This window comes from Xenopus laevis, chromosome 6L (genome assembly GCF_017654675.1).
Source record: "Xenopus laevis strain J_2021 chromosome 6L, Xenopus_laevis_v10.1, whole genome shotgun sequence".
Classification (NCBI taxonomy): domain Eukaryota; kingdom Metazoa; phylum Chordata; class Amphibia; order Anura; family Pipidae; genus Xenopus; species Xenopus laevis.
In genome coordinates, this window is record NC_054381.1 from 139,776,828 (window position 1) to 139,786,574 (window position 9,747).

Sequence of the window (9,747 nt, forward strand, 5' to 3'; positions counted from 1 at the left end):
GTGACGTGGATTACATTTCTCGTGGCTTCTGTGTGAATATAAATCAAAGTCATTCATGGGAAAGGCTTAATTAAAGGGGGTTTAAACCCAACATTAAATTGTCTTTACAATACACTGCCATTACAATTATTTGTGTAACTATAATGCTATTGAAGGCAGTGTCCTTTACTCTTCACTGTCCTGGCGGTTGTTACTTTTGACAGAATGTACAAGAAGCCGAGTAACATCATTATGAGAACTGGAGGCTCACGCTTGGCTGGAGAATAGATGAAATAACTCCACCTGTGGATCTGTAGCTGTGCTGAATTAGTGAAGGGCCTACTATTTCTTCACAGACAGATCTTCGGGTAAGGCCACACGAGGAGATTCGGGAGATTTTGTCGCCTGGCGACTTATCGCCACATCTTTTGCGTGACTATCTCCCCAAACTGCCTCAGCGTTTTTTCCCCATAGGCTACAGCGCAAAATCGCCTGCGCTAATGCACCGGCGGCAATGCATTTTCAATAGTCGCCCAAAGTTGCCTGAGTAAAATACTGGCCAGGTGGCAACCCTAGGGGGCAGTGATGTAGTAACGGGCATGATGATATTAGAGGTGGGCACAATAATGTTGGTGGAGTGCTGACACCGGTGCGAGGCTAGGGTTGCCACCTGGCCGGTAAAAATGATGGCCGATCCCAATGTTATTGATAGGGAAAAAAGATAAATATATAGGAAGGCTGGTATTTTTTTCCGGAAAAGGTGGCAACCCTAGATAGGGTGGGGCTGTGGCACGGAGCTGTGAAGACAGAATCGACAAATTTATCAGAGTGTGAAAGTTTCTAGACTTTCGCCAAAGTCTTTTTCACTAAGATGAAGATACATCTATGATGTCAGTGACATCATTTACTTTATTTAAAAAAAGTCATAAAAAAAGAGAAAACGCTGGGCTGTTTTCATATTTAATGTGGGATTATTTGTAATTGTTAAACATATACATAATGTAACGGTCGGCACCCAGCACCAGAACAAATGCCAAGCACCCTGGTCTCAGCTCATGCTTCACTTGTAGTGTCACCGCCTTTGGCCTCGGGAGGAGCCCTCAGCTATTTGGATGCCACCAGGACTTAAACGAGAGGTGCAAGGCTAGAGGGGGCACGACTGTAAAGCAAAGTCTTTGGGCAGAAGGTCGTAGTACAAGGCGTTAGGCAATAGAGTAAGCAGATCAGGCCGGGTCGAGGCAGGCAGAGAATAAACGTAGTCAGGCAGGCAAGGGTCAAACCAGGAAGTCAATCAGAGGGTTAAGCAGAAGGGGTAGTCGGTATTCAGGCAAGGGTCAGGATCCAGAGGTCAGAATAGTCAAAAGCCAGGCAGGGGTCAAAACAGGAATCAAACAGGTTCTAGAAACAGAATAGCAAACGCTAAGTAGCACCAGGAACAAACTCCTATCACGGGCAATGAGAAACAGCAGGAAGGTCCCTTTCAAACTTTTAAATTTCGCAACATTGCGCGCTATCATCGCGCCAGCGCGCATGCGCCTACTAAACCCGGAAGTGTGCGCCACACGCTCACTAAGACGTACCCGGCGCATGAGAAGAGGAGCGACCGCACCACTAGACCACCAGGGTTAGTTATTTTCCTTACACATAACATGTTAATTGTACTTTTTTGAAGCTCATTTATACTTATTTGAAGCTCATGCCACATTTGTTTTAGAGTGGGCTCATGGTCTAGGACAGGGCTGTCCAACTGGGGCCCGTGACCCCCTACATGAAAGTCTTCCTTCTGTGTCTGTTTACCATGTTTAAGATTTAAAAGGTATCACTATAGAGATTTATTTGTCCCTGCATTGTTTCAATCTCAAATTAAGACTGTAATTCCTTGTATTGTTCACATGTGTAACACCTCTGTTCACACCCCTAAAGACCTGTACTGTTCACACCTGAGAACCAGACTGAAATTGCCCCCATTGTTCACCTGTTCACACTCATACAAACTGCTGGAGGGGCATCAGCCCTGTGTCACTGTATGTAGTACATCTTAGAATGGTCCTAATAGTTTTCCCTGTCTCCTGCTCTATTCTGCCTTCCCTATGCTCCATGTGTGTACCATACTCTGCCTGCCCTATGCTCCATGTGTGTGCCATACTCTGCCTGCCCCATTCTCCCTGTGTGTGCTGTACTCTACCTGCTCTATGCTCCCTGTGTGTGCCATATCTTGCCTGTCATATTCTGCCTGTGTTTGCCATACTCTGCCTGCCCCATGCTTCCTGGGTGTGCCATATTCTGCCTTCCCTATGCTCCCTGTGTGTGCTGTACTCTCCCTGCCCTATGCTCCCTGGATGTGCCATACTATGCCTGCCCTATTCTCCTTGGGTGTGCCATACTCTGCCTTCCCTATGCTACTTGTGTGTGCCATATCTTGCCTGTCCTACTCTGCCTGTGTGTGCCATACTCTGCCTGCTAGGGTTTGCCATACGCTGCCTTTCCTATGCTCCCTGTGTGTGCCATTCTCTGCCTGCCCTATGCTCCCTGCGTGTGCCATACTCTGCCTTCCCTATGGTCCTTGTGCCTGCTCTATGCTCCCTGTGTGTGCCATATCTTGCCTGTCCTACTCTGCCTCTGTGTGCAATACTTTGCATGTGTGTGCCCTGCTCTGCCTGTGGAAAATAAGCCTGGTATTTGTTCTGGGGGTTTGTTAGTATTTGAAATTATTGTTAGGGGCCCCTATGGTGTTTATTTATGTGCTTGGGGTGCTGTGTTATCCACAACGGAGGAAGAGGCATATGGATTTAAGGTTATGTCTTAATATGACTTAACCTTTTTCACATATGACTGATATCCCTGCAATGAACACCAAACATTTGGATTTTTGGCGTGCTACCACCATTAATATGAACATGGTTTTGTGGTAACATGGGTGTGGTTTAAAGTGGGTGTGGTTAAAACATAGGGAGTGTTTAACACTGGCTTCCATTATCGCCCCTTCACCGTGTAGGCCAGAAAAATTCCGTCCCTCGGTACCACAGAAGTTGGACAGCACTGGTCTAAGACAATAGAGGTGCTCTTTTGTCTTTATTTTGCTTCCTTGACATTTTTAATAAAAAATGGCCACTTCCAGCAATTTTACCAATATCATTAATAAATACATACACGTGACTTTTATATACCTGCTGGATTTAAATTTACATAAGCGTAAGTAAGTTGATGAAGTTTCGCTAGGAAGAAAGTAACACTAGAGAATATTTGCACGCTGACTGAAGTACGGCAGCATTCTTTTGCCGGGTCAAAATTGCACATTTTGATGAACACACGTAATCATCACAAAATAATGTCTTGCCTGGTTGGCGTGCAAATTTGCACGTAAGTAAATCTGCCCACAAGAGCCTGTCTGAACACTTAAAGGAGAAGGAAAGCTACCAAGACAGTTTATTACCAATAGATTAACCACAAGAGTGCAGCTAGAATGCTATATTTATTCTGTAGAATGCTTTACCATACAAGGGTAAACAGCTCTAGAAAATCTCTCTGTTTGTTTAGGATAGCAGCTGCCATATTAGCTTGGTGTGACATCACTTTGTCTCTCCCTGTTCACTCATAGCTCTGGGCTCAGATTACAGCAGGGATGGGAGGAGGGAAAAGGGAGGGGGAGAGGGAGAAAAAGAGCAAACTGAGCATGCTCAAACCCAAGCCCTGGAGGCTCAAGCTGAAAATAGGAAGTCTGATACAGAAGCCCATGTGTACACAATAAAAGGACATAAATACTGTGTTTCTTTTGACAGAGGACTCAGAGCAGCATTACTTTGAGGGGTTACTTGTGTATTTATGTAGACCTTTCTGATAAAGCTTACTTAATTTTAGCCTTTCTTTCTCCTTCACGTGACTTACGGTCACGATAAAGGGGATAAAAATTCTTTTGCGCAAAGTAAGACTTTCTTTCCCTCTTCCGTTGCATTAGACCAGATCCCAAAAGTTAAGTTTACTGGTACATCACTACTAAATTTACTAAGGTGTTGTTTGGGCTATTTAGAAGTTTTACATGGGCTACTCCCATAGATATACATTACCCATGATCATACCGAAAACTCTGCTACTCTTTCTACAAATTTGTTAGCACATAGCTCAAGGTTATAAATATATAGACCATTGTATTAGTGATGCAAGCATCCAGGATGGTATATAAGAGTCCCACCACCATTACCATAACTACACAGTTTCAGAGGGCACTAAAACAGAGAGTACACAGGCTGTGGGGATGCCACTATACTACATCTTTGCAGCCCTATATAATTTGTCATCGCCCGCATCATTGTAGTTGGTGCTCTCTAACAGTTATGATTTCCATCCACTCATGAATAATTCACATTGCTAAGCAACATACCTTGTGGCAACCAGAAAACCAGAGCATCTTAATCTCAAATAAGACAGCAAAGTCTTTCTATGGCCTGCGGCAGAAATTAGGCTCCCGGGGAGAGAGAATCAACTTCTCATGTAATTACAGAGCTGGATCCTCCCCAGCGAACATATTGCCGTGAGCATGTTGTTAATAATTAGGAAGCGGTAAGGGATTTTACAGTCTCTGCCAGTGTGATGTTAATAGAGGTGCTGCGTGGACCCCATTATATATGTATTTCTTAATGGCATTCAGCCCATCAGAAGACTGAGTTTCTTTTCCATCTGTTCATTATTTTTTTTCCTTTTCCACCATCTGTAGCTTGGTACACAGAGCTCAAGGCATTCATTTGATGCCCATTTTGCAATGCCGGATGATGGAAATATTGGAACCAGAGCAGGCTTTAAGAGAGTTGGGTATATTTTAGTTACAGATAATTTTTATGTGTATGACTGTGCAAGTTATGCCAAAAAAGTGGGCACCAGATTGAATTATTCCGGCTGTATAAACCAGGGATATCCAACCTGCCACCCTTCTCGCTGTCCATGAACTACTGTAAATGTCCTGCTGGAGGACACTAGCATTTCTAGCCCAATAATAGCTAGGAGGCTGGTTGCATGTTCCTGTTACAGACTACTGTTTATACAAAGCACTTGTCGTAAACAGATAAAAAACTGGTCAAGCACAATGTCAGACTTGATGAATGGAGGCTTGGTAAAGGGCCCTTAAGGTTGCTGTTTTGGTTTAGGTCTTTGCCAATAAACCATGTTTAAGCACTTTTCAGTGTTCTGCAGTAACTTTGTGTAGGTAGACTTGATGAATGGAATCACAGAAGAAGATGAGCATCCCCAGAACTTTCCACAAAAAGATCAAGTTCAGTGCCCCTGAAGGACCAGATCAGCAGACCTACTTGAAGAAGACAATCAGGCCTGACCAGTAAAGCTGGCCATAGATGTAAAGATTTTTAAAAGATCCGATCCTCATCGTGAGACCACAATTTTCTCGGAACGATCGTACGAATTGACGATCAACTAAAAAGACCAATTTGCCAGGAAAACAAAGGGGAGCTGCCTGCTTGGCCCTGCAAACATAGACAGATTGCACTGGGGCCGACAAAGATTTTTTAACCTGGCCAATCAATATCCTGACAGATGTCGGCCGAAAAATCGTAAGATGTACGATCGTTCGAATCCCACTAACTGCACGATAATTTCGAAGGATTGGTCGGACTTCACTAAAATTGGTCGTTCGGCAAGAAGAATCGTTGCGTCTATGGGGAGCTTTAGGTCAGGCCAGGTCTGAAGCAGCAGAATTCAAAATGAAAAATGACACCGAGGTGTATAATTGGGAATTGGGCAGCTAGACAAACAGGGGAAAAATCCAGAAAGCATGAGTTAGAATGTGTCAAAATCAGTAAATCAGAAGGGCTTGTGATTTCTATTTATGCACAAACACCCGCTGTCAAAGTGTATGGAATTGCAACAATGCTTAGTTACATAGTTAAATCAGATTTAAAAAGACCAAAGTCCATCAAGTTCAACCCCTCCATATATATATATATATATATATATATATATATATATATATATATATATATATATATACATATACACACTCACACTGACCTCTCCATACACTCACATAAGCTTGTCCAAGAAAACTTTCCAGCCACTCTTAAAGTGATACTGACCTAAAAATTATTTTCTTTTCAAAATATTAATCTACATTAAAAGTTACCTATAGTTCATGTTGATCATTTTTCGCTGATAGTTCTGCTTTTGTAAGTAATTGTCACTTTAATTTCCTAAACCTGACTGTTTTGCCAACCTGACTGTCCCTTCTTAATCTGTCAGTTAGAGTTTCTAATGCTAATGTACTACTGCTGCACAAATATGGCAGCCCCCTCATACGGGAACATGGGGGTAAGAAAGGTAATGTAAAAGCATCAGGCAAATACTTTTATGGCAAAATTATAAATAGCATTCAAAGACAATGTTATGATGGATAATAAAAAAAGGTTAATTTCTGATGTCAGTATCTTTATAAAGGTACTAACAGAATCAGCCATCCCTACATCACCCGGCAGTACATTCCACAACCTCACTGTCCTGACTGTGAAGAACCCCCTACGTTGCTTCAAATTAAAGTTCTTTTCCTCTATTCTGAAGGGGAGGCCTCTGGTACAGTGATCCTCTTTATGGGAAAAAAGGTCCCCTGCTATTTGTCTATAATGTCCTCTAATGTACTTGTAAATCATGTACCCTCTTTTTTCCAGAGGAAACAACCCATCCAGGGCCAGGCCAAGCCAACCGGGCATCCTAGGCAACCCGGTCGGCTAACCCCGCCCCCCACATGCGTGCGTACACGCACACACCATAACACAGTCGCAAGAAGGGGAAGCGGAGGGGCAGGGGAAGGACGGACAGGGATGTACAGGGGAGGGACAGACAGAGGATGGAGGACATAGAAACGAGCGACAGAGGGTGTAGGCGGGACCTGCAGAGGGGAGTGAATCTAGGCTAGGGGTAGGCAGAAGAGTCTTGAACAGGCACCTGCCCAGCCCCCCACAGTGTTGCGCCCCAGGCAGGTGCATCTTCTGCCTACCCCTAGTTCCAGCCATGAACTCATCCCTCTAACCAGTTTAGTGGCATGTCTGCACTCTCCCAGCTCATTTATATCCCTCTTAAGGACTGGAGCACAAAACTGCACTGCATACTCCAGATGAGGCCTTACCAGGGACTTATCAATAGGCAAAATCAACACCCTTGAGTTAAAGTCCTTTTTTATGCCAGACAGAACTTTATTTGCTTTTTTAGCCACAGAATGACACTGCCTGAAATTAGACAACTTGTTATCTACAAAAATCCCTAGATCCTTCTCAATTAAGAAACCTCAAACACACTGCCATTTAGTGTGTAACTTGCATTTTCATAATTTTTGCTAAAGTGCATAACTTTGCAATTATCAACATTGAGCTTCATTTTCCACTTTGCTGCCCAGTTTTCCAAAGCAGTCAAATTACTCTGCAAAGTGGCAGCATGCAACATGGAACTTATAGTTCTGCACATTAGTATCATAAGCTTTACTTCAACTGATGTCAGACTAACCGGCCTATAGTTTTGAGGCTGAGAACGGGATCCCTTTTTGAATAGGGATCATGCCAGACCTCAATGAATCTTGAAAAAAAAAAAAGTAAAGAGGTTTGGCAATCACAGAGTTAAGGTCGTCAACCTTTCAGTCCCTGTTGGGACCTTTCTCAGGTTAACATTGTTAAGTCTTGAGAAAGGTGGCCGAACCCTATAACTACTATCAACTAGTGAACAAACCTAAACCAGTTTATATATAACATAAACCAGCTGCTTCACATTCACCTCTTTACATACACACTAGCACTTGGTAGCACACTAGAGACTGGGTTGCCAGGAGTAAGATGGAAGTTCTTAAATATGAAGCTGGAAATAATGATAGATTATAAAGATTATAATTAGGATTGTCAACTGTACAGCCCAATTTTCAAAAGGTGAAAGCTGCCTGTCTGGAGATCCAAATTATGAAAGTTGGACAGGTCTGTAAAGTGAATGAAACATAATCAGCCAACTGTCGTGTCATAGCCACCATGCCTGATGTTACCAATCCACTCACAAAACATCACCTGCTCAGCCATCAATGTCACCCACCAGGCCCCCCACCCAGATTTAAGCGAATTAAAATGTGGGAACTCTATTTATAAAATACAGATTGTCCATTTCCCTATGGGACAAACTGTAAATGATATAGTGAATAAAGTACCCCCTCTTGTAAAATATAAGGATATTATAAGTTACCGAGGAGTTTCATGACCATAAAAACACGAGGCCGAAGGCCGAGTGTTTTTATACAGGTCATGGAACTCCGAGGTAACTTATAATATCCTCATATTTTGCAACTGGGGGTACTTTATTTATTATAATACACAAATTTCAGTGAGTCATGTGACAGAAATTACATCAGAACTCACCGTTTATAACTGATGACATCAGAACTCACCGTTTATAAGGATATAATTTACAGGATATTCATGGCTTTTGTGTATTATATTATTATAATACATAACAGCCATGAATTTCCTGTAAATTATATCCTTATAAATGTTGCTTAGTGATGTCATTGGTTATAATTGGAGCTTAGTGATGTTATTTCTGTCACATGACTCACTGAAACTTGTGTATTATAATAAAGTACACCTAATGCAAAATATGAGGATATAAGAAGTCACCTCGGAGTTCCATGACCTGTATAAAAACACTCAGTGACTTATAATATCCTTATATAATATATATGTGAGATTACATCTAGCTCCTCCTTCTCATAAATCACATGGAGTCAGATTTCTAAAGATTTTTTTCATGAATTAGTCCATTACTGTTCATAGGTCTTGTACTTAAAGTATGTTGTGCACAGGCCCGGATTTGTGGAAAGGCCACCCAGGCCCGGGCCTAGGGCAGCAGGATTTTAGGGGGCGGCATGCTGCCCAACCACACCCACATTGGTTCAAAAACACTGGGGATGTGCTGGAGATACAATATATTTTTTTAATTTCCCGTGCACCAATCACTATTGCTCCACTCAAGATGATGAAAATTTGCACAAATAAAGAGGAGGGGAAAGTATGTTCTAGATGAACTTCAACTCTCCCCAATGATACTAACGAGTTAAATAAAATATATACTATATACAAATAACTACACATCGCTATGGTATGGCTCTGACATAGCCTGTTGGGAATGGAAGTTGGTGAATTAACTTTGTTCATCGATGTAAATGTTTAGACACTATTTCGTTCATCCAGCAGGTGGTGCCAACCCTCAAGATTGGGCTCAAAGGAAAACTATACTCCTGAACAATGTATGTCTCTATAAAATATATTGCATAAAACAGCTCATTGGTAGAATGATAATCAACTGATAGAAATATCTGACATATAAACTACATGGAAAAGTTTCCATCCAATGTAACACAACTGTTGGATAGGAATGCAGCATGCTGCGTCTTCATCTGACGAGATAAAATCTGATGGTGTCTGACTGAGTTTTTTTCTATTGAAAAAAACTTTGTCGGATGTAAATGCATGAACAAAACACACCATCTGACTTTATCTGATCCGACCAGGCCTGAATTTCGGACTGTGGCGCCCCGAGGCCACTGGGTCCTACAGCTGGCCCCCGTGCTCGCACCACCCCCGCCCCTGCTCTCGTGCGCATGCGTCAGAGCTTTGGGGATGATGCGTACAGGGATAGGTGCCCCTAAAATCGTGCCGCCTGGGCCTGGATCCGACTTTACATTCTAGCTATAGGGAGATCAAATTTAGTAGTATCCTACAAATCACATGCTGTTGCGTG